This window comes from Nycticebus coucang, chromosome X (assembly GCF_027406575.1).
Source record: "Nycticebus coucang isolate mNycCou1 chromosome X, mNycCou1.pri, whole genome shotgun sequence".
NCBI classification, from domain to species: Eukaryota; Metazoa; Chordata; class Mammalia; order Primates; family Lorisidae; genus Nycticebus; species Nycticebus coucang.
This window is the reverse complement of record NC_069804.1, coordinates 142,524,828-142,549,777: the sequence shown is the minus strand read 5'-3', so window position 1 is coordinate 142,549,777 and position 24,950 is coordinate 142,524,828. Positions and strand designations below refer to the sequence as shown.

General features: G+C 37.2%; 1 protein-coding gene and 1 pseudogene across 7 annotated transcripts in view; one reads left to right on the top strand and one right to left on the bottom strand.

Annotated features, from left to right (window-relative positions):
• Window positions 1-24,950, top strand: part of KLHL13 (kelch like family member 13) — a 271,741-nt gene that overhangs the window by 123,634 nt on the left and 123,157 nt on the right. The window lies entirely within an intron of this gene.
• Window positions 11,637-11,779, bottom strand: LOC128578926 (uncharacterized; annotated as a pseudogene).

Genomic DNA, 24,950 nt, shown 5'->3' with positions numbered 1-24,950 from the left:
TGTCACCTTGCCCCCCACAGGCAACAATTGGAAAAGGAAAATCAAACCTTCCTACAACCACACACCCTGGGCACCACCTGAATAGTCCTTAGGCGATTGGCTCAGTTCAAAAGGTCCAAATCAATTGTCTCAGTCAGCACCTGTCTCAGGTTGGAGAGTTTAAAAGGTCTCTGGGAACTGGATTGCAGGGGTCTGGTGACTACTCAGATATGGCTTGCTCCAGTGCTGCGTGGAGTCAGGAGGAGCCACCCAGCAAATAGATCAGTCTGGGAAGGTTGATGCCTCCTTCCCCACCTTGCACCTCTGTCACACCCTGTCACTGATAGTTCTGTAGGGCTTTGACCCAGTTGCCTGTAGTGAACAGATACTCCAGGGGTGTGTACCTGCCTGAATCACAAGGAAATCTATTTCTGCTCAGCCAGGCCGCTGCACTCTGCCTCTATCTAGTAGGGGGAGGTAAGGCCTGACAACCGTGGGCGCTTGATGGAGGTTGGGTGGTGTTCACTCAGTTCCAGCCCCGCCCCTGATTGATGTTAATGACAGAACAGAACAGAACAACTTTGCAGGAATCTGTTTCTGTCCATGCTAAATTCCCCTGCAGAAGAGAAGCTGTTTTGAATTCCCAGAGCCTACGCCTCAGGCCCTGTCTTTGTTCCTGCAGCTTTGTATTCATTTACCTGTTAGTTCTAGCCTCCTGCCTTCCTTTGTCTATAGGCTGACGATCCCCTGAGGGCCAGGTTTGTCTTAGGCTCAGTAGAGAGGTCGTCTGGGTTAGCCCCACCCTGGGAACTTCCTAGCTCTGCGCATTTGTTTCTCGTCCCTGCGCTCCACCCAGGCTGGTACCGCCTTAAGCAAACCCTTTACTCATGGGTCCTGTGTTTCTGTCCCAGATCTGTTCCGTGGTCTTTGCCACCTGATGAGATGCCCAGCCTCCTCTGGTTGCCCAGGGAGACAGGGGGTGTGGCTTCAGAATATCCGGGAGTGAGCCCTATTGTTGCCAAAAGACGGCTGCTGCTCTGTGTCCCGGGGCACCTCCACTCCGGTGTGGTTCCCTCTCAGCCGATCGTCCTCTCCTCACTCCCGTGTCCCAGAATCAGCACTGACCAGCTGCAGTTTAGGCCATGTCCACACCCCTTGAGAAATGACCCAAGATTCTGGACTCCTGGGGGACAGGCCTCCAGACCTCAGAGTGAGAGTGGAGGGGAGTGCTGGGAGCTCAGAGTTGCAGGTGGAGAATATATACAGTTTTATACAGTTTTATGCCTGGCAAGAGAACGCCATGGCACCCTAGGAGGGGAGGTAGGTCCAGTTTTTAGAGGGTCTCTCCCATGGAGTGTAGTGGGAGGACCTTTGAACTCTGCTCATTTGTTTGTGGGGCACTCTGAGCCGTTCTCATGGGGGAGGGGCCTCCTGTCCACCTGGTGATGGATTTTGTACCTTTTGTTTGTATCCTTGAGGTCACAGCTCGCCTCAGCGGGGTTGATGTGCGTTCTTCAACCTTCTCTCTTGGTGCAGCTCTAATCCACCAGGTTACTTGCTAAATTTCTGTCCTTTAACTCTCCTTCTCGATGGGAGCCTCTGTGGAAAGCTTGCTTCAGTCAGCCATCTTGTCTCCGCCCCTTGAAGCGTATCCTTAAGCCTAAACACATAGTAGATGGTAAGGAAATGCATCTTTGTTCGACTTCATGAAAAATTAATTTAACAAGATAATCATTAATCAGAAATAAGTGCTTGTATTATTTTATTACAATTTGGTTTTCTAAACTCCAATGAAGGTATTTTTCTGTGTTTTTAAATGTTAAAAGCTTGTGAGGGTCTAGTTTTATCTTTGCTGAAGCAAATTAGGTGATGATTATAAATATTAGAAGATACCTATAGGAATAATAATATAAGAGCATAACACGTGAAATTCTGAGACCAGTTGTTTTTTATACAGTGAAATTGCTTTGGTTTAGAAATTGTGTATGTTTTGGTTAATCATTATTATTGTCATAACAACTTGCAGTAGATGCATGTGCAGTTTATCAGCATATTTGTTCAAGTCTATGATGAGTGGCATGTTCTCATATAAAGGGCATGAGCTTGTTAGTAATTTTGTATGCTTTATCAATTAGAGGAATTTTCTAGGAGTGTTTCTGTTTCTAAAAATGAGGAATTAATACTCTGATTTCTCTTTTCCTCCCTATGTCTTGAGTGTTGTGTTCATAATTCTATTCATGTTCTACACATTCTATACATTGCATTGCAATCTCATTTACAACAATTGTTTAAGTCCTCTCTTAAATACTGAAGACCTTGTGTTTATATCTAGAGCCTAAATCTTTTTATTTTTTTATTAAATCATAGCTGTGTACATTAATATGATCATGGGGCAAAATACACTTGGTTCATAGACCGTTTGACACATTTTCATCACACTAGTTAACATAGCTTTCGTGGCATTTTCTTAGTTATTTTGCTAAGACCTTTACATTCCACATTTACTAGGATTCACATATACCCTTGTAAGATTCACCGCAGGTGTAATCCCATTAATCCCCCTCCCTCCACCAACCCCCCTTCCTTCCTCCCCTTCCCCCCTTCTCCTTATTCTTAGGTTGTAACTGGGTTATAGCTTTCATGTGAAGGTCCTACATAGGTTTCATAGTAAGGGTGAGTACATTGGGTACTTTTTCTTCCATTCTTGAGACACTTTACTAAGAAGAATATGTTTCAGCTCCATCCATGTAAACATGAAAGAGGTAAAGTCTCCATCTTTTTTAAAGCTGCATAATATTCCATGGTGTACATATATCACAATTTATTAATCTAGTCGTGGATCGATGGGCACTTGGGCTTTTTCCATGACTTAGCAATTATGAATAGGGCTACAATAAATATTCTGATACAAATATCTTTGTTATGATGTGCTTTTTGGTCTTCTGGGTATATGCCCAGTAGAGGGATTACAGGATTGAATGGCAGATCTATTTTTAGATCTCTAAGTGTTCTCCATATATCTTTCCAAAAGGAATGTATTAGTTTACATTCCCACCAACAGTGCAAAAGTGTTCCCTTTTCTCCACATCCACGCCAACATCTCTGGTCTTGGGATTTTGTGATGTAGGTTAGTCTCACTGGAGTTAGATGATATCTCAAAGTAGTTTTGATTTGCATTTCTCTGATGATTAAAGATGATGAGCATTTTTTCATATGTCTGAAGGCCGTGCGCCTGTCTTCTTCAGAGAAGTTTCTCTTCAAATCTCTTGCCCAGCCTGTGATGGAATCCCTTGTTCTTTTCTTGCTGATGTGTTTGAGTTCTCTGGGGATTCTGGTTATTAAACCTTTGTCGGAGACATAACCTGCAAATATCTTTTCTCATTCTGAGGGCTGTTTGCTTGCTTTACTTACTGTGTACTTGGCTGTGCAGAAGCTTTTTAGTTTGATCAAGTCCCAATAGTGTATTTTTGAAGTTGCTTCAATTGCCCGGGGGGTCCTTGTCATAAAAAACTCGCCCAACCCAATTTCTTCAAGGGTTTTCCCTGCACTCTCTTCTAGTATTTTTATAGTTTCATGTCTTAACTTTAAATCTTTAATCCAGTGAGTGTCCATCTTGGTTAATGGTGAGAGGTGTGGGTCCAGTTTCAGTCTTCTACAGGTTGCCAGCCAGTTCACCCAGCACCATTTGTTAAATAGGGAATCTTTTCCCCATTGAATGTTTTTAATTGGATTTTCAAAGATTAAATAATGGTAAGTAGCTGGATTCATCTCTTGGTTCTCTATTCTGTTCCAGACATCTACTTCTCTGTTTTTGTGTCAGTACCATGCTATTTTGATCACTGTCGATTTGTAGTATAGTCTGAGGTCTGGTAGCGTGATTCCTCCTGCTTTGTTTTTATTTTTGAGTAATGTCTTGGCTATTCGATGTTTTTTATGATTCCATATAAAACGAAGTATTGTTTTTTCAAGATCTTTAAAGTACCTAAATCTTTTTCATGAGTTCCAGACCAAAAGTTCTTTATTCCCTCTCTCCACCATTTTTTTTTTTTTTTGAGACAGAGTCTCTCTTTGTCATCTTTGGTAGAGTGCCATGGTATCATAGCTCACAGTAACCTCAAACTCTTGGGTTCAAGTGATTCTCTTGCTTCATCCTCCTGAGTAGCTGGGACTACAGGCACCTGCCACAGCACCCAGCTATTTTTTAAAGATGGGGTCTCACTCTGGCTCAGGCTGGTCTCCAACCTGTGAGCTCAGGCAATCCACCCACCTCAGCCTCCCAGATTGCTACAATTACAGGTGTGAGCCACTGCACATTTTTTTGTTAGTCTAAACTGTTCAGGTAATACACATTTATTGTAGAACACTTATAAAAATAAAAAAATATATGCAGGGTAAATAATCACCTAAGGTAATCTCTATTAACACCTTTCATGTATTTTTACTTTAATCTTTTGGTACACTTTTAAATGTAACCAAGGTTGTACTTATTGAATATGATCTGATTCTGGTAGTGTGGTTAAGAACAGAGGCTTTGAAATCTGCCAAATTCAGGATCCAATCAAGCTCTGCCATTTAACTAGCGAAGTGAAATGTGGAAAGTTTCTTTACTTCTCTGAGTCTATTTTCTTATCTTTAAAATCAAGTAAAATCATGGTATATGATTAGTCTGTGGATTAAATAAAATGTTTGTAAGGCAGTCGAGTTTTTGGAGAATGGTAAAGGCTCAATAAATGGAAATACTTACTTGTTTTTCTTAGTTATATCTTGAAAATTTGCACATGTCAAGAAAAACTTGTAGTAGATGTAATAGCTGCATGATATAAGCTATTCTATGGTAGAAACAATCTCCTAATAGTAGATTCCATTTGGGGTGGTGTTATCAGTTGTAGTGTCTTTCATGTCTGTCATAATTTTTCTTTTTTCTTTTCTTTCTGTTTTATTGATTTTTGGTATATAATGTGTCAAGTCTCTGCTTACTTCCCCCACTGTACAATTTGGTTTATACAGTGATTTAGTTTCTTTACCATTGACCAATATGATGTATATATTTCCTCATCTTATCTTCTTGCCTTATTTGGCTTTTTTTCTGTTCTTCCCTCATTGAGGCCATGTTTTCTAGTTTAATAAGAAAGTGTTTTTCAATATATTTCCATTGGCTTCATGATAATTCAGCAGTTCTAAACCTGTGGGTCACGACCCCTTTGTAACAATGAAAACACATCCTGCATATCAGATATTTACATTATGATTCATAATAGTAGCCAAATTACAGTTATGAAGTAGCAAAGAAAATAATTTTATGGTTGGGAGTCACCCCAACCTGAGGAACTGTATTAAAGGGTTGCAGCACTAGGAGGCATTAGGAAGGTTGAGAACCACTGGGCTAATTGTCTTTGTGTTTGTCTGTTTAATCTCAAAGGAAGGAACATTCCCTGAATAATCTTGGTACTGTTGTCTTAAATGTTATTAATTTTCCGGGCATGGTGTCTCACTCACACCTGTAATCTTAGCACTCTGGGAGGTTGAGGTGGGCGGATCACTTGAACTCAGAAGTTCAAGACCAGCTTGAGTAAGAGCGAGACCCTGTCTCTAAAAAATGGTCAGGCATTGTGGTGGACACCTATAGTCCCAGCTACTCAGGAGGCTGAAACAAGAGGATCACTTGAGCCCAGGAGTTTGAGGTTGTTGTGTGCTATGACAACACACGACTCTACCAAGGGCAACAAAGTGAGACTCTGTCTAAAAAAAAGTTATTAATCATGGTTTTTATGTGGCTGACTCTTCTTATCTAGAGCTTCACTTAAAGGTTTTCTCCTATGGCAGGGTTTCTTTGACCACTCAATCTAAAGTGGCCACCTGCTGACTGTCACACCATCTTAGTTTCATTATCTGCATAAGATGTATCACTTCAACTATTAGATTATTTTCCTTCTTTATTTATTGTCTATTCCCTTTCACTAAGCTAGAAACTCCAGGAGGCCAGGCATTTTGTTTTGACTTGTTTACTGCTTTAATCTTAGTGTTTGCAATCATTTCTTGTACGTATTAGTTGCTCAATAAATATTTATTGAGTGAGTGAGTGAATAATGAATTAATCATTGTCCTTCTCTCTGTGATATTGTGCACTAATCTTACCTCTTTCTCTGGCTTTTATTAAAAAATAATTATTAATAGAAATAAATGATTGAATAAATAAATGGGAAAGAAGAGACAAATTTTCCTTGCAGAAGAGTCCCACATTTTGTTTGTGTTAATTTAATGATTCATTTTCCCAAAATAGTGTATAGAATGGAAAAAAGTACCTTTATAGCACAGAAATCTGACAAATACCACTTGTAACAGACAGAATAATAGCCCTCCCCACGGCCTCCACCTTGCAATCCCTAGGACCTGTGACTGTGATGCTGTACATAGCAAGAAGAACTTTGAAGATGGGATTAAGTTAAGGACTTTCAGGTGGGCCCAATGTAATCACAAATGTCCTTAGAAGAGAAAGACAGGTCAGAGTCAGGAAAAGGGTATGTGATGATAGGCCCAGAGCTTGGGGTGATGCTCATTGAAGATGTAGGAAGGTGCCACAAGTTAAGAATGCAGGTGGCCTCTAGATGCTGACAAAGGCAAGGTTACTAATTCTGCACTGAAACTTTGCCAACACTTGAGTTTGGACTTCTAACATTCAGAACTGTAAGACGATCAATTGGTGGTGTTTCAAGTCACCAAAATTGTGATCATCTGTTATAGCAGCAGTGAGTCAATGTTACATTTTCAGATTCTGGCACGCAGGCTTCCTAATATATTCCAGGAGCTATAATTTCTGACCTGATACAAGGACAAAGAGATATTGACAATAGTGGTGGCTGGAAAGGGGCACATAGAGGGAGGGAATAGAATTCTGGCTGCTTTTAAAAACAGTGTCCTTGCCAGGTCACAGTTTCAATGATGACACTGGACCTGACACTTTCTGTCTACGGAATATTTTGTGGGAAGTTGGGGGAGGCAGGATCTGAGGTTAATAGACATTTGCTCCTTGAAATTAAACACTCCTATATTTATATAAGTATTCTGCATTCAATTGTATAATTTATTCTTATTGTGAAGTATTTGGCAAAATTATAGAAAGGTATAATCCCACTGCTTTGAAAGCACTATAAATATTTTGGAACTCATACATAGGAATGTTTAGTCACTGTAAATATTTCGCACTATGTAAACATGACATGTGCAACCCATGTAATCTTAGCCCCTAACTAGTACTTGCCTCCTCATCTGTACTCTTGGCTTCATTTAATGAATGATACCACCATTCACTCAATTGACTTGGGCATCAACCTGGACTCGTTATCATCCCTCATATTGAGTCAGTAACCAAGTCTTATTTCTCCTTCCTAATTATTCTTCAATCCTCTCCCCCTGCTGCTTTATTCTTATTACCATTTCCTTAGTTAATCTCCACGTAATTTGCCACCTAGATAATTATAATAGCCCTCTAGCCTGGTTTTTACCCTTCTAATCTGTTTTATTATTATTATTTTTTTGCTTCTAGTCTTAGCCCTGTCCTCCTTCCATGATAGTTCATCTTTCTCTTTGCAGCCACAACAATCTTTCTGAAGTGTAAGTATGTTCGTATTGTTTTCCTTTTTTATATTTCTTCAGTGGTTCCCACTATAGCAAGGCTTCTCATATGGCTCCTGTATACCTCACCAGCCTCCTCTCCTGCCCAGAGCACGTGTTACAACATCCCCCAACATTGGAAGTGACATGTTCCCACATATTTCCATCCTTCTTTCTGGAATTGTTTCTCTCATCTTCTTGGCCTAACCAATTCCTGTTTATCCTTCAAGACCAAGTGCAGGGATTAACTTCTCTGTGAAATTTTCACTGACATATAGCCTCCTGACTCTTTCAAGCAGAATTAGGCAGCCCTTCCTAATAGCTCCCACAGCACTTACCTTTATTTCTATGGTGTTGATAATGGGGGTCAGAGTCCCAAAATTAGTGGTAGTGGTGGTGGCAGGAGTCAGAACATGATAGGTAACACTTAAATAGCATTTACTTTGTTCTACATCTAAATCCTTTAATTATATTAATTTGTCTCCTTCTCATAATAACCATAGAAAATAGGTACTAATAATTATTCTCATTTTATAAACAAAAAATTAAGTAAGTTGTCTGAGGTCACACACTTAATAAGCATAGATCCAGGCTTCAAATGCAGGAAATTTAGCTCCAGAGTCAAAATCTCAATAATAATAGCATATTAGTCATATTGGGAAGTACCATTATTATAATGACTATCCAGGATGTTTATTCTAAAGCAGCGGTTCTCAACCTGTGGGTCGCGACCCCTTTATAACAATGAAAATACATCCTGCATATCAGATATTTACATTACGAGTCATAACAGTAGCAAAATTACAGTTATGAAGTAGCAACAAAAATAATTTTATGGTTGGGGGTCACCACAACATGAGTAACTGTATTAAAGGGTCATGGCATTAGGAAGGTTGAGAACCACTGTCCTAAAGTATGTCAGCTTTTCTTATATTAGGCGTGCACACATTCACACTGATGGATTAAGTGCTGTAAATGAGTTGGGAGCCTAAATTTGATAAAAGTATTTCTTTCTTTTAGAAAGTTTTCACTTCCCTCCTTTTTTATTGTTTCTTTCCTGCCCCTTCTCATCTTTCCAACCAATGTAGCTGCAAGGTGAGTGTTAAAAAGATTATGTGAATTTTGAAAGTCTTCTGAATAACAGTTGTGTCATGTTATATTTTGGGATACATGTGACAAGGACTATGGATCCACAAAATAATTCATAGCCTTAATTAATGTGAATGCTTTTAAAAATATATAGCCAGAGGGCAATGTCTTTCTGATTATTAGTTCTGTGTGATAATTTGACCTTTCCCCTACCCTCAGCACTTTGTTTTTTTTTTCTGTCATGACTTCATTTCAGACTCAAATGAGAAGAAAAAGAGTAATTACGTTTTCTTTTTCCTGAAGATATATTCTTTCATTAGATTATAGTTTCTGCACCTGCCTTTGGGCCTTATCTATGAAAAATTGAAGTTTTGTGATCCACAGATAGCCCTACTATGGATCTCCTCAAAGAGCCTTTAATGTGCTATTGTGGGAATAGAAATGTGTCATTCCCCTATGAAATGAACTATTCTGAAGGTAATGGCATTTTCCTGTATCAGCACAGCATGGCATAGCTGACATAGATATGAGCTATAGATAGCTAGAATAAAATCCTGTAGTGATTTTGGCAATCTATTTTAGGGGAAACAAATAACAGAGGCAGCAGAGTGAATTCAAATTAAATTTAATGCTGTTTTTGACAGGAAGAGTTATGCATCGAACTAGACAGTGTCATTTATTTTTCCCTGGCACATTACCGAAAATACTAATATGTAATTTTGTCCAAACTTGTCTGAGTTCAGCCATTGTCCAGAGTTGGCAGGTTTCTCACGCTTGGCTTGCCTCCCACTTTTGACTTCTCAAGCTTGGGGGACTATTCATATCAGTGTGAGGCCACGCAGAATACACTTTTCTCTCTAGGTTCCTGAGGCAGTTCTAAGACTAATAAGGCCTTTATGGAGAGATAGCTATTTGATTTCCAGATCCCAATGCCTGGCCCTCTTTGTTATGTTTATGCTTTGACCATGTGAAATAAAGGGGAAAGTACGTAAACATTTTGATTCCCACACTCCTACCTATTTCCCCTGATGGTAGTTCATTTACTTGATTGACCCTTCTGTTGGAAATGCAGAATACAGCACTAAGTATGGAGTTTGAAGTGCCCTGTTTTCTGGTCTTGGATCCACCAACGTAACAGTGGCAATTTTTTAAATCTATCACCAGTTTCCTTCTTGTTTCTTTCTCTCATTTTTTCATAACAGAAATTCTTTTTCATGTCTTGAAAATTAATGAGATGATATACTTGAATCACTTTGTTCTCCTTGGAAGGTAGACCCTGAAAAAATTCAAGTTGAATTTTTTGAAAGGAGTTGAAAGCAGACTTAAGGCTATTTGTTTATCTAAGAATACTTGTGGCTCCACAAATAACAGACTACATTTTTTAGAAATAGAATAAGATTGCAGAGATAGTGCTTAACCCTCTTAAACATAAAAAGGTAGGGAATCTGATATGCAAAGATGAGAGAATTCTCCAAGTTCACATAGCAAGGGAAAGAGCCACGACTTGAGTACCCAGGGTTTTTTGACACAGTTCAAGAGTTATTTTTACCTCAGGGGCCTGAATTTCACAGATTTAATGTAAAAAAGCCTTCTATGGTAAAAATGTATTCTGTTATATTTTCAGTATTGTATAGTGCTCTTGATAAATTTAATATTTTCGGTTAAATTGGTATAACCTTTACCATGTTTTTACATGTAAATTACTTTTTTTCTTTTGGTGAAATAGTTCTGGTAGTTTCTTTTCTGTGGGTTGGGAGAGCATAAGTATTGACCTAATAAGCATGGAGGGGTAGGAAGGTAAAAATAGACTGAAAACTCAACCTGATCTGTTCTGAGCTTTGCTCCATGTTTAATTCCAGTGTATTATTTGTCCTTAAACATATACTTAATGACACACTTACATCCAGGCACAGCTCTTGCCTTTATTTTTTTTCTTTTTTTTCTCTAGTTCTATATATATATATATTTTATATTTATTTATTTTTATTAAACCATAGCTGTGTACATTAGTATGATCATGGGGCACCATACACTTGGTTCATAGATCGTTTGACACATTTTCATCACATTAGTTAACATAGCTTTTGTAGCATTTTCTTAGTTATTTTGCTAAGACCTTTAAATTCCACATTTACTAGAATTCCTATTCCCTCTTCCGCTCTGTAGTTGCTTTATTTTCTCTAAATTTTAGATTGCTAAAATAATTATATAGTTTTTTCAAGCTATGTGTTCAGTCATCCCTCGTTATCTGTGCAGAATTGGTTCTAGGACCCTGTGTAGATAAAAACATTACTACATTACTATATTCAAAACAGAACCTATTCTATTTGAGAATTGAGATAAATTTTCCATTTATCTCAAAGTGTCCTCGACAGGAAGGAGTTCCACTTCAGAATCATGTTGATTTAATGGTAATGTCTCCTTAATGTTCATCCATCTGGAACACTTCTTCAGTCTTTTCTTGACTTTCATAACCTTGACACTTTTGAATAACAGGCCAGTTATTTTGTAGTGGTTTGCATTTGTCTTAATGGTTTCTCATGACTATGTAGAGCAGCAGTTCCCAAACTGTGGGTCGCAACCCCTTTGTAACAATGAAAATACATTCTGCATATCAGATATTTACATTACGATTCATAATAGTAGCAAAATTGCAGTTATGAAGTAGCAATGAAAGTAATTTTATGGTTGGTGGTCACCACAACATGAGGAACTGTATTAACGGGTCATGGCATTAGGAAGGTTGAGAACCATTGATATAGAGGTTTTGTTTCTTCAGTAGAAATTGTACAGAAATGATACTGTGTTCTTCTCCTTGCATCGTATCAGGTGGTGCCTGATGTTGGTTTCTCCCATACAACTTGATAACTTGATTAAGCGGTTCTCATGCATCTCTACTGTAAAGTTATTTTTCTCCTCTTCCTAATTAATGGTATTTCTGAGGAAATTGGGAGTACTTGGAGTCTATGTAAATATCCTATTTCTCATCAAAATTTCACTATTTTGTTTATGCCATCAGCATGGATTTGTAGTTTCTTACTTTATTAAACTGATAAGAACAGATACTACACTTGATCTTAGCCAAAGGCCGAGAAGCGATAGTTTCTGATTTTATTCAAAGAGTTATAATCTATCATGTATTTTGATATCAAATCACCCCATAGTTGGACAGTAGGAGCCCCTTCAAGTTGATTTCTGTGTCCTTTTGACATGTCTCCATTCTTTATGACATTCCAAGTTCATCTGCTACTTTCCAAGTGCTTTCTTACATTCTAGTTCATCTTACACTTTTTCTGATTTAGTTATGGAATGAGTCACCTTGGGTCCTTTTAATAGAAAATAGTGTATAGAACCAAATCTGTGTGCTAGTTGGACTCATTGCTATTAGGGTATTGCTGTACTCAGGCCCATTTTAGTGACAGAACTGGGAAATATTTTTATGTATGAATATATGGACATATTAACACATATATATTTATACTTATGGGTTCCCACTGATATCTCAAATTCCAATCCAGTATCATGGAATTCATTCTATTCTTCTGTCTTTCCATAATTTCACCCCTTAATTGATAGTATTAAGAAACTTATCTTCCATTATTTGAACAGTCCTTCTGCATGTAGCCAATTCCCTATTGATATACCCTTGCCTTCCCCACTGTTTTTGGTCCCCAATAATCCTGCTGTCTCCCTGTGTGAATATTCTCTTCATTTTGTTTGAGATTCAAATCACCCTGCCAAGTTGATACAGTCTTCCTGCAGTGACACTATCTTCATCCTGTCAAGCCCCACAGAGGGTCTCTACCATGCCATCTTCCCAGGGGATGCCTACTTTGTTTACCCCCACTAGTGGGTTTTGACTGAACTGTTTAGGAAGGGGGAAAGAGAAAAGTGTTTTATATACTTTGACTTTAAGTTTTTGTAACCTTTCCCCTTATAACTGGTATTTGAAAGGATCACCGTCCTCATATTGGATGCTTGCTTTTTGTTTTGGTGGTTCTTATAAATGGTGTTTTCCTGTAGTCAGAATTCCCTATTTGATTATAATTTCTGTTTGTTTTTTTTTAATTAATTAATTAATTTTTATTAAACCATAGCTGTGTACATTAGTATGATCGTGGGGCACCATACACTTGGTTCATAGATCGTTTGACACATTTTCATCACATTAGTTAACATAGCTTTTGTAGCATTTTCTTAGTTATTTTGCTTTGATTATAATTTCTGAGGGTTTTCCTTGTCAACTTGAGTACATTTATTCAGATTAATATTAATTAACATACTGAGTTATTTTTTTAAACATTTTGAATTTCAAAATATTAAGGGGGTACAAATATTTTTGCTACATGGCTTGAGTCAGAGCTATAAGTGTGCCCATCACTTGAATAGTGTTCAATGTACCTATTAGGTTTGTTTTTATCCCTTTCTTGTTCCCTCATTCCCCCCTTTTTGATTTCCAAAGACTTTTACTTTCCTCTGTGCCAATTGAATAGTTACAAATTATTAGGGAGTACATATGGTATTTGTCTTTTCATTCCTGAGATACGTCACATAAGATGATGGTCTCCACTTCCATCCATATTGCTGCAAAGTACATTAATTTATTTCTTTTTATGGCTGAATAGTACTCCATGGTATGCACATATATCACATTTTGTTAATCACAAATTGATGCACATTTAGGTTGATTCCACATCTTTGTGATTATTAATTATGCTGCAATAAACATTTGAGTGCATGTGTCTTTTTGATAAAAATTACTTTTTTTCCTTTGAGTTGGTACCCAGTAGTGGGGTTGCTGGTTAGAATGGTAAGTATACTTTTGTTTCTTAAAAAAACTCTATGCTGTTTTTTATTGAGGTTGTACTAATCTGCAGTCATACCAACAATGTATAAGACTTCCTCTCTCTCTGCATCTACCTTTTTTTTTTTTTTTTTTACTTTTTAACAATATTCTACCATGGGTAAGGTGATATCTCATTGTGGTTTTAATTTGCATTTCCCTGATGGTTAGTGGTATTGAGCATTTTTCCATATGATTATTGGCCATTTGTCTATACTCCTTTGAAAAGCTTCTGTTCATGTATTTTGCTCACTTTTTGTTGGGGTTGTTTCTTCTTTTCTTCCTAATTTGTTTGAATTATTTATAGATTCTCAATATTAGCCCTTTATTGGATGTATAGTTTGAAGATATTTTCTCCCATTCTGTAAGTTTGCTGTTTGCTCTGTTGAAGGTTTTAATTAAACCAAGTCCCATTTGTTATTTTTGTTGCTGCTGTAATAGTCTTTGGGGTTTTAGTCATAAATTCTTTGCTTAACATGATGTCTAGACAAGTTTTTCCTATATTTTCTTCTAGAATTTTTATGGTTTTGTACCTTACATTTAATATTTCATCCATCTTGAATTAATTTTTTTGTATGGCAAGAGGTAGTGGTCTTGTTTCATTCTCCTGTGTCTATCCAATTTTCCAAGCACCATTAATTAAATAGGGCTTTTTTCTCCAGTGTATGTTGATATCTGCTTTGCCAAAGATCAATTCGTTGTAGCTACCTGGTTTTAAGTCTGGGTTCTTTGTTCTGTTTTATTGGTCTGTGCCTCTATTTTTGTATCACAATCATGCTATTTTGGTTATGATAGCCTTGTAATACAGTTTGAAGTTTGGTAATGTGATGCCTCCAGATTGTTCTTTTTGCTTAGATTGGTTTGGTCATTCTGGTTCTTTTTTGGGGGGAGGGTTCCAAACAAAGCATAGAATTGTTTTTTTTTTAGATATTTGAAATATGATGTTGGTATTTTGATAGGGATTCCATTGAATCTGTACATCACTTTTGGCAGTATGAACATTTTAACAATAGTGATTGTATTGATTTGTGAGCATGAGATATTTTTCTATTTATTTCTGTCATCTGCAGTTTCTTTTACCAGTGTTTTGTAGTTTTCGTTGTAGAGATTTTTCACCTTGTTAGCTAATCATATTTCTAAGTATTTTATTTTCTTTGTAGCTATGGTGAATGGTGTTAAGTCATTGATTTGATGCTCGGATTGACTGGTATCCGTCTATAGAAATGCTACTGATTCATGTACATTGATTTTGTAACCTGAGACTTTACTGAATTTATCCAACAATTAGGAGTCCCTTGATGGAGTCTTTGGGATTTTCTAGATACAAGAACATATTGTTAGTGAAAAGCGATAGTTTGACCCTTCTTTCCTGATTTGGATACTCTTTATTTCTGTGTCTTGACTCATTGCTGTGTCTAGGACTTCCAGTGCTATACTGAATAGCAGTGGTGACAGTAGGCTCCCATGTCTTGCTCCTAATGGGAATGTTCTCAACTTTTCCCCATTCAGTATAATGTTGGCTATTGGTTTGTCATATTTCACCCTCATAATTTTGAGATATAGTCATTCTATCCCTGTTGAGGGGTTTTTATCATGAAAGGGTGCTGGATTTTGTCTAATGCCTTTTGTTTTTGCATTTATTGAGATGATCATGAAGTCTTTGTTTTTGCTTCTGTTTAAGTGGTGAATCACATTTATTTATTTATATACGTTGAAGCATTCTTGCATCTCTAGAATGAAACCCACTTGGCCATGGTGGATTATATTATTAATGTGCTAGTATTTGTTGAGGATTTTTGTACTTATAATTATCAGTGACATTGGTCTGTAGTTTTGTTTTTTTTATAAAATCAGTTTTATCTGACTTTATCTTTGCTAGCAAAGACTTTTTGTTTTTTCCTTTGCTGGCTTTGATATCAAGGTGATACCAACTTCATGGAATGAGTTGGAGATGACTCCTCTTGTTGATGTTCTAGTATAATTTTTGTAGTATGGTTACCAGCCCTTTTTAGGTGTAATTATGCTATAAATCCATTGGGTTTAGGCCTTTTTTTCATTGTTCTTGGGAGATGTTTTATTACTACTTCCATCTTGCTGCCAATTATCCTCTATTCAGGAATCTATTTCTTCCTTATTCAGGCTTGAGAGGCTTCTGTTTCCAGGAATTTATCTATTTCTTCCATGTTTTTTTAGTTGGTGTACATAGAGGTTTTTGTAGTATTTATGGGTGATATTTTGTGTTCCTGCAGTATCTGTTGTAATGACATTTTTCACTTATAATTGAGATTATTTGAGTCCTTTCCATTCTATTTTTGATTAATCTGGATAGTACTCTATCAATTTTGTTTATCTTTTCAAATAATCCATTTTTTGCCTGATCAATTCTTTGTTTTTTTTTTTTTTTAGTTTCTATTTTCTTTAGTTCTGTTTTGACTTTCGTTATTTCTTTTCTTCTGCTGTCTTTAGGTTTCATTTGCTCTTCCCTTTCTAGTTCCTTGAGATGTGGTATTAGGTTGTTAATTGGTAATTTTTCTGTCTTTTTGATGTAGGAATTTAAGGCTATGAATTTCCTCTTATGACTAGTTTTGGTGAATCCCAACTATTTTGATAGCTTGTGTCCCCTTTGCTGTTTAGTTCAAGGAATATTTTTATTTCCTTCTTAATTTCATTATTGACCCAATAATCATTCAGCAGGATGTTATTTCTATGACTTTTGTAGATTTGAATGTTTATCTTGTAATTGGTTTCTAGTTTCATTCTACTATGGTCTGAGAATTGACATGGTATGATTTCTGCTTTTTTGAATTTGTTGAGACATATTTTGTGGCTTAAGATATGATCAGTCTAGGAGAATGTCCCATGCACTGGTGAGAATAATGTACACAGAGATGTCTGAAAAGTATGCAGCCATGTAACTTGTAAAATAGAGGCAAATACGGCTGGATCCTTCCCAGATAGCCCTTGTATTCGGTAGCTTTTAGGTAGAATTCTGTAGATGTCTGTTGGGCCCATTTGTGCTGGAGTCCCATTTAAGTCCAGTGTTTCTTTATTTATTTTCTGCTTTGATGATCTGTCCAGCTCCTGTCAGTAGAGTGTTCATGTGCTTGGCAATTATAATGACATTATCTCTTTGCTTTGATCTAGTAGAATTTGCTTTATGTATCTGGGAGTGCCTGTGTTAGGTGTATATATATTTAGGATTGTTATATCTTCTTGTTGAATTGCTCCTTTTACCATTATATAATGACCCTCTTTTTTTATTTACTATTGCCAATTTAAAATCAGTTTTATCTGATATGAGAATGGCTGTTCCTGCTCTCTCTTTTGTATGTGTGTGTGTATAATAATTTCCCCATCTTTCTGCCTTTAATCTGAATAAGTCCTTGTGTGTTCTTGTCTGGAGATAGAAAATACTTGGGTTGTAATTTTTAGTCTATTCAGCTAGCCTGTCTTTTGAGTGGAGCATTCAGACTATTAATGCTGACTAATACAATTGTCTATGGGGGCTGGTATTCTGTTCATTGTATCGGGTAGTACCTTATTGCTTTGTTTTCCCTCTTGTGCTAGTGTTTTATACTAGTTGTGAGCTTTGCTTTTGCTTTAGGGTGATTTTACACTGGTGGATATCTATTGTGCAGTTCCTGGTATTATGCAATTTGGAGTATTTCCTGTAGGGCAGGTTGAGTAATGACAAATTACTTTGCTAGAAAAGACTTTATTTCTCCATCAATTACGAAATTTAGTTTTCAGGATATAAAGTTATGGGCTGACAGTTGTTCTGTTTAAGAAGAGTGAAATGGGGCCCCAATCCATTCTGGCTTGTAAGGTCTCCACCAGGTAGTCTGCATTGTTAGTTTTTGATTTCATCTTACTGCTTGTAGAATGTTCTCCTTTATTTTTACTTTAGCCAGGTTTATTAATATGTGTCTTGGAAATGTCCTATTTAATATGAATCTTTCTGGTGTTCAATGACTATATTGTTTGTGCATATTTGAATCTCTGGCAATACCAAGAAAGTTTTCCTCAATAATTCCCTTTAATAGGCTTTCCATGCTTTTTCTCTTTCTTCTTTTCCCTCAGGGATACCTGTAATTCATATGTTTTTTTTTAATTTATTTATTTTTATTAAATCATAGCTGTGTACATTGGTATGATCATGGGGCACCATACACTTGGTTCATAGATCGTTGGACACATTTTCATCACACTAGTTAACATAGCTTTCGTAGCATTTTCTTAGTTATTTTGCTAAGACCTTTACATTCCACATTTACTAGGATTCACATATACCCTTGTAAGATGCACCGCAGGTGTAATCCCATTAATCCCCCTCCCTCCACCTACCTCCCCCTCCCTCCCCTCCCTTTCCCCCTTCTCCCTATTCTTAGGTTGTAACTGGGTTATAGCTTTCATGTGAAGGTCCTACATTAGTTTCATAATAAGGGTGAGTACATTGGGTACTTTTTCTTCCATTCTTGAGACACTTTACTAAGAAGAATATGTTCCAGCTCCATCCATGTAAACTCACTTCACATAATCCCATATTCCTCTGACTCAGTCTTTTTTATTCTCTTTTTTACCTTTTTGAATGACTGAGTTAGTTCAAGAGCCTGATCTTCAACTCTGAGATTCTTTCTTCTTCTTGATTTAGTCTGCTGTTGAAGCTTTATGCTGTGTTTTTAACTCTTTAATTTGTTTATGTTCTGTTCTATCCTTTATGTTGTCTATCTCATTAGCAACTTTTTGTTGGAAAATTTTGACTTCTTTTTATTGGTTTTCAACATTCTCTTCAATTCCATTTATCTTATTTGCCCCCCCTCATTCTGAATTCCGTATCTGTCATTTTGACAAATTCCTTTTTTGTTGGAGTCCACTGCTATAGCTCCATCTTTACCCTTGAGGGTAAAGAACTGCTTCGTTTTTTCATGGTTTTTTAAACATGAAAACATTTCAGTCTTCTTAAACAAAACCATTCTTTTGCTGGTTTCTTCTCATCTGAGTCCTCTCCTCTCAACTCTAGGATAATAGGTTTGTAGGGCAACTATTCCATTTTGTTGAGAATTATCCTACTTAGTTAGAAGAAGGGGAGGACCCTAAATGGCACTTTTGTGTTCTACTCTGGAATACTGACCTGGCAGAGGCACACTGAGGGCCTATAGCAGTTCTGTTTTGTTCCATTTCACTATAGTTTCTTCAGTTTAAATCAGTGCTGGATGATCTTGTGGGGTGGTGGGATGGATGTTCCCTGGCTTACTGTTGGAAATTCAAGTTGGGGGTTTGGTAAGACCCTTTCCATGGATGCTGATATTAGGGGGTGAATTGCTCTGCCTAGGGTCTCCCAGTGGAGTTGACACTGGCAGCTGGGTAAGACTATTGGGCTGTGGTTATGGGTGACTAGGTTGTGGGTGTTTGCCTGTTGGAGCGTTGGACCTTGGGTTGGTTCTGCCAGCCAGTGCCAGTGGTAGAGACTCAGAGTGTGGTCTTGGGGCCAAGGTACATTGCTGAAATCTTGGGGATGGTACAGTAGACTTGGTGGGAGCCCTAGAGCCACAGGGTCCGAGCCCTGGGCCAGGGCACAGTGAGCTGGATTTGTGGATTGTGGGACAAGAGCTGCACAGGTAGGGTGCTGTTCTGCCAGTGTGGGGACTACTGATGCCCACTTGGGTTCGCCTGGGGTACTGGCAGGCCAGCCTTCTTTCCCTGCTTAGGTCCCACTGAGGCAATTGCCTAAGGTTTCCCAGCTTGTGCCTATGGCACCTGAGGCTCCTCCTCTGCTGAGATCCCATGCTTGTTTGTGTATGTTTGGGGCACTTGGCTCCTAGTCACAAGGCACGGGATGAGGGAATGTCCTTTCTGCTTGGTCACTTCTTAGCCTGGCAGGGGTGATGTAAAGGGTAATGCTGAAAAGCTTACTTCTGAGCATACCTGATGCCATGCACCTGAGAATTCAGGAACCTAGGATCTGCAGCCCCCATATCCCTGCTACACCTCTTCTCCAGGGCAATATCTTTGCACAGATGCTGAGAAGCTCCCCAGTAGTCCATATATCTATGGTGGTGGAGGGAGTCCTCTCAGCTTGGGCTGCCTGAAACTTTTGATCCTTTCCTTGAGAGTTGTGTACCCATAGACTGATTTTTAGTCTGCTATCTTCCCCTACTGCAAGTAGTATGAATTGTATTGGGATGCCCAGTTTAATCTCTGAGATGGTAGGTGGTACTTATAGGTAAGAATCAGCTACTCAGCCTATTTGATTGAGTGAGTAGATGCTGTAATGGGCTGCACAAATTGTTCTCTCTGTCATTAAGTTGTACTTTTAGGAAAGAGCCTGCTGCAGTGTTGTTCTTTGGGACCTGTAACCAGCTCTAGTTCCTTGGGAAATGCACTCAAATACCCCAGGGAGTGGGTGGGGCCCCCGAGCTCATAGGGGACTCCTTATTCTCTAGTATAGCAGAAAAAGGTAGTGGTGCAAAGCTTGGTGGGGTTAGGTTGGGTGACCTACCTCCAGCCTCTACAAATAAGGGCACAAAAACTGCCTTGGCAGGGATTGAGGACCCTGGAGAAAACCACTAGGAAGGGGATATAGTTGCCCCACCTGATTTATTATTGTTAATTTGTTTTTGGCCTGTGTTATAGAAACAAGGTATTAAAAATGAGGCAGCTGGAAATAAGATGATTTTAAATAATTATGGTATAATTGATAGAACCATTATTGTTTTCTGGTAATAATCATTTTTAATAGAAATAATTTAAAAGCCTATTGCACAGTAACCTATTCCTTTTTATTTAGGGTTAGTAACAATCAAAAAATGTGATTTCCTTAGCATGGCCTGGAAAGTACCTCACATTGGGCTCCCAAATTGCCTTTCTAGCCCCACTTCTGCCACTTTTTCTTTTGGTACTCTATGCTATTAGTGTACCACATTATTTTCCCTTGCCAAATGTGGCACATTCTTCCATATTTTTGTGATTTTTTTTTGATTACTCAGAAGGTAGATCAAGCACATACTTATAGCACCAACCAGACAGAGGTGCCGAACAATGAGGAGAAAAAAAGAGCATCAGATTTATCATCATCAAAGAAATTAGATCTTTGTTGGACTACCTTATACCTAGTTCACCATTTAGAATTATTTATATTTTGAAATACCTGTGAGAGAGGCACAATAGCCTTTTCTATAATTAAGGCTTTTGAAGGCCTTAATTTAAACCTTCCTCTGTTCCCTTGTTCTTACTAGAACTTAGCACTGAGATCCCTACCTCCAACAGAATTATAGGATATTCCATCCCATGGCATTTTATTGCACATCTATCCTGAGAGCACCTTGTGTAATAATTGTATTTTAATAGTTTCTCCTGGCTAAACCATGAAGCCCATGAGGATAAGGACATGTTCCTATCTAGCTATCTATTTCCTGTGTCCCAGAGAGATATGCAAAGTAGAGATTCCTTACATGTTGTCAATCGGAATCATTTATTGTTGTGTTTATACTTGCTGATGGTGGTCTTTATAGGAAAGATTAAATTATTTCTCTTAAACTGTAGGACACATGATTCATTAGCATCTGCTGGGATTGAATTGGACATATCCAGGAAGTCTACTTTGTTAATACATCAAACTGTTCAGATAATAGGCAGTGTTCAGAAATAAGCAATCTGAGAAAGCGGTAAGATTCTTAATGCAACAAGGTGGTTTACTGGTATTCTTTCCTTCCAGTTTGCCTGATATTCTAGCAATACATCTTTAGATTTTCTAGATTTATTCTTTACATTCATGTTCATTCAGTTGTATTAGTTCTTAAAAGTATCAAATAACCTTTTCAGTTAGATTTTGACCAGAGTTCTAAGTACCTTCTTATTTGTTCACTAAAGGCAGTTAAAAAAGAATAAAATTAAAAATTCTGTTGCTTGATTGATTTTACATGACCATTGGCTCTTTTGCTGTATAAATATCATCTATCTGTGGCCTGGAGGAGCCTTACAATACCTTGCCTCATTCCTGCCATATAGTGACAGTCCTGCCCCAGACTACATAAAGATTCTAAAGGTCATCTTTCGAGTGTGAAGACATCTACATAGGCTGTTTTCCAAAGGAAGTGGTTCTCACATACCAATTAGCTCATGGAAACTGGTTTGTTATGGATATTGTTGTATGTCTGCAGTGAAAAACAACCAATTTAGAGATTTTCTCCTAGAGAGCTAACTGCATTCTTATAAAAGGCCCTCCTTTATTCTGAGATTTTCCTTTATACTCTTTGTTTGGTAAAATTAACTTTTGCATTATCTTTAATGAAAAAACAGCAATCAGGGCTTGTGAATCTATACCCTTATCTGAAACCCTTGATAAAATATATGCTTCAGAATTTAGTTTCTTTCTGGATTTTAGAAAGGCAGTAGCATACATATATCCTATATTATATAACATCTCAGCAGGGTTTGGGGCGACACCTCATAATCAGTTATAGTAATAGTAATATTTCTGCAGTGAAATGTAAGAATATTTATACAAAGTGAGAGAAAAAACCTGTGAATAGCCTCATGTCAGTTCAGGTCAGGCTTTACTGCCAGATGAGTTTAGATCAGTTCAGATTTTGCTGCCAAATGAGTTACAGGAGAGAAAACAAGGAACATTTGATTTCCAAATGTTTAAATTTTGAAATTGTGGATAAAAGATTACCTTTTAAAATGTCCTTACTTTGCAAAATAAATTTGGCTACCCTATTAGTACCCCCCATATGTTTTTGAAATTTCACTGGTCCACAGCATCCAAAAGCATGGGAAACACTCCCTTGAAAGCTATTGAAGTGAGTATACCTTTACTTTTATATTCACCTCTAGCCTATGATAAATTTCCACTCTTTTTTTTTTCAAAGAAATATATTGCATTGTTGGTTATAATCTTTGAATGTTGCATGATTCTCCAAATATACTTCTAATTGAAGTAAATTGAAATTAAATTTATCTTGTAGCATTTTTAGGAAGTTGGGGAAGGAGAGAAGGTGGCCTAACCCCATCATAACTCCCAGTGATAATTTAGGATTCTTTGGTAGGGTTCTAGCCTATAAAGTTTCCTCCATTAAATTTATCTGGACAAATAGATTAATGAACTTAAGATTCTAGAGACTGGTTTGTATTGGAGGAAGGGTAATGAACTTAGGTTAACTGATTAATCTTTGGTGTTTGTCGTTTATGTTCCTATCCATACAATGGAGTTAACAGTTTCCACCTTGCAAGTATAAAGTCAGTTATCAGCTATCAAAATACTTCAATGATGAATAATGCTTTAACATGTAAAATAGTTACTTTGAGGAATGACTGATGTAATATAAAGTAATAGAATCAAGGCAATATAGCTACACAATTATTATCCTAGCAAATTTGTCCATTAAGTAGATTGGTAAAACAAGTATTTTATCTAGCTGGGCTAAATTTTTATTAGTAGAGGGTTGCGAAAAGGCATGTCAGGAAGGAAGGATTTTGCTTCCAGGTTCCTATGTGCTTGCTCAGCAGGGTATTTTTTTTGCATCTTTACTATTGCTCAGCTTCTGCACCCAGTGGTCAGTAGCTTTCTCTGGTGCTACCAGAGAAAATTCTGTAGCAGAGTGCTTCTGGTAGAACACTTTTTAAAGGTGGATTTGGGGTATGTTACAAAGGGTAGGTTTCTGGAAAATTTCATAGAATGAGCACTACAGCAGCTTTTCTGTCCTGCACTGAGCTACAACTGTGTCCTCTCTAATGAGGTCTGGATCTCAGCACTTCCTTGGGTGCTCTATCTCAGCACTAGAGGTAGTAGTTGCTCCTGATATGTGTGATTCTTGTATTTTTAGAATTTTTTGTACTAATTACTAGCCAATTTCTCATCACTCCAATTCCCTGTTATTCCAATTTCCTGTTATGATTAATAATTCCTTATGTGTAACTCAGTTCAAATTGATGTGTGGTTTCTCTCTCCTGATTGGATCCAGACAGATGCAACCAATTAAAGGTTTCTATGAGCTACCATGTGCCATTTGCAAGGAGATTCTCTTTTTTTTAATGGACCTAACATTATGAACACAATGGTGTCATGGTAGCTCACATCAACCTCAAACTCCTGGGTTCAAGTGATTCTCCTGTCTCAGGCTCCTGTGTCAGTGGGACTACAGGCACCCACCCCAACACCTAGCTAATTTTTCTATTTTTAGTAGAGATGGGGTATCACTCTTACTCAGGCTGGTCTCAAACTCCTGAGCTCAAGCAATTCACCCACCTCAGCCTCCCAATAAGGTAGTTCTTAAGAGAGAATACCATTGTTTCTAATGTTGAAAAAATTAAGACAGCACATTTCAAATATCCTTTAGGGAAATGTCTTAAAATATCATAAAGCTTACCTTTGTGGTATTTATGGTCTCTGTCTACCTGTGTAGCTGTCTTTCCTCTGCCTCCACACCCTTAACCCTTCCTGTAAGTTCTTACCCTTCTCCCCTTCTCTACCTCCTTATATTCTAATCCCAGACTTCCTTCAATGACCTATCACTTGGCCTCCCTGGGTTTCAATTTCTTTCTTGGTAAGGCAGAGATATAAAGGATCATAAATTAATGAAATCGAGCATATGAAAGTGTTTTTTAATTAGTAGAGCACCATACAAAATTAGGGTGATAAGATTTATGTTTATTAAATAGTTTTCTATTTCATGATTTAAATTTTTAATTACATTCTATTTTAAAAGCTTTGAAGTGACTTCAAGGGTGTTTATACTCTAATAAAACACATATATAAATACATAGAATTATTAGATAGGCCTGAATGTGCTGGGTGCTAAAATAGGGAAACCAGAAAGGTTATAGAAGCTGAGATAATTATAACTTAATTGTGGCCCAAGGATTTGTGGATTAGTTTCAAGGAAATCCACCTGATATTGAAGGGCGTAAGTTGCCATTTTTTAAATGGCTGTGACACAAATGGGCCTTGTGTTAGGCATTTTCCATATATTATCATATTCATTATTTACATTTATTAGTAAATTCTTAAACTATTTTATTATGTCTTAGACTGATTTCTAAAATATTTTGCTTGAGGACATATTTTTGTTTATTTGTTTTATTTTTTTAATTGAAATCCATCTCCAGTTATATGTGAAATATAGTGCTAATAAAATAATCAGCTAGAAAATTCTATTTTTATTTATTTTTTATTATCATTATTTTATTTTTGATTGTAATTTAATTTTTTTAATTTTTTATTATTATTAAATCATAGATTTTTAAGTATTTTCTATTTTTGTATTTATTAATGGATACCTGCATTTGAAAAATGGCAAAATACTTTTCACCACGGAACTAGAGTAGATAGAAAGATTGTATGATAATCTCTGCATTGAAAACAGGGGAATGTTTTGGCACAGTAACTGAGATAATGCCAGGAAGGGTATGTTAACCATTGTGATGAAAA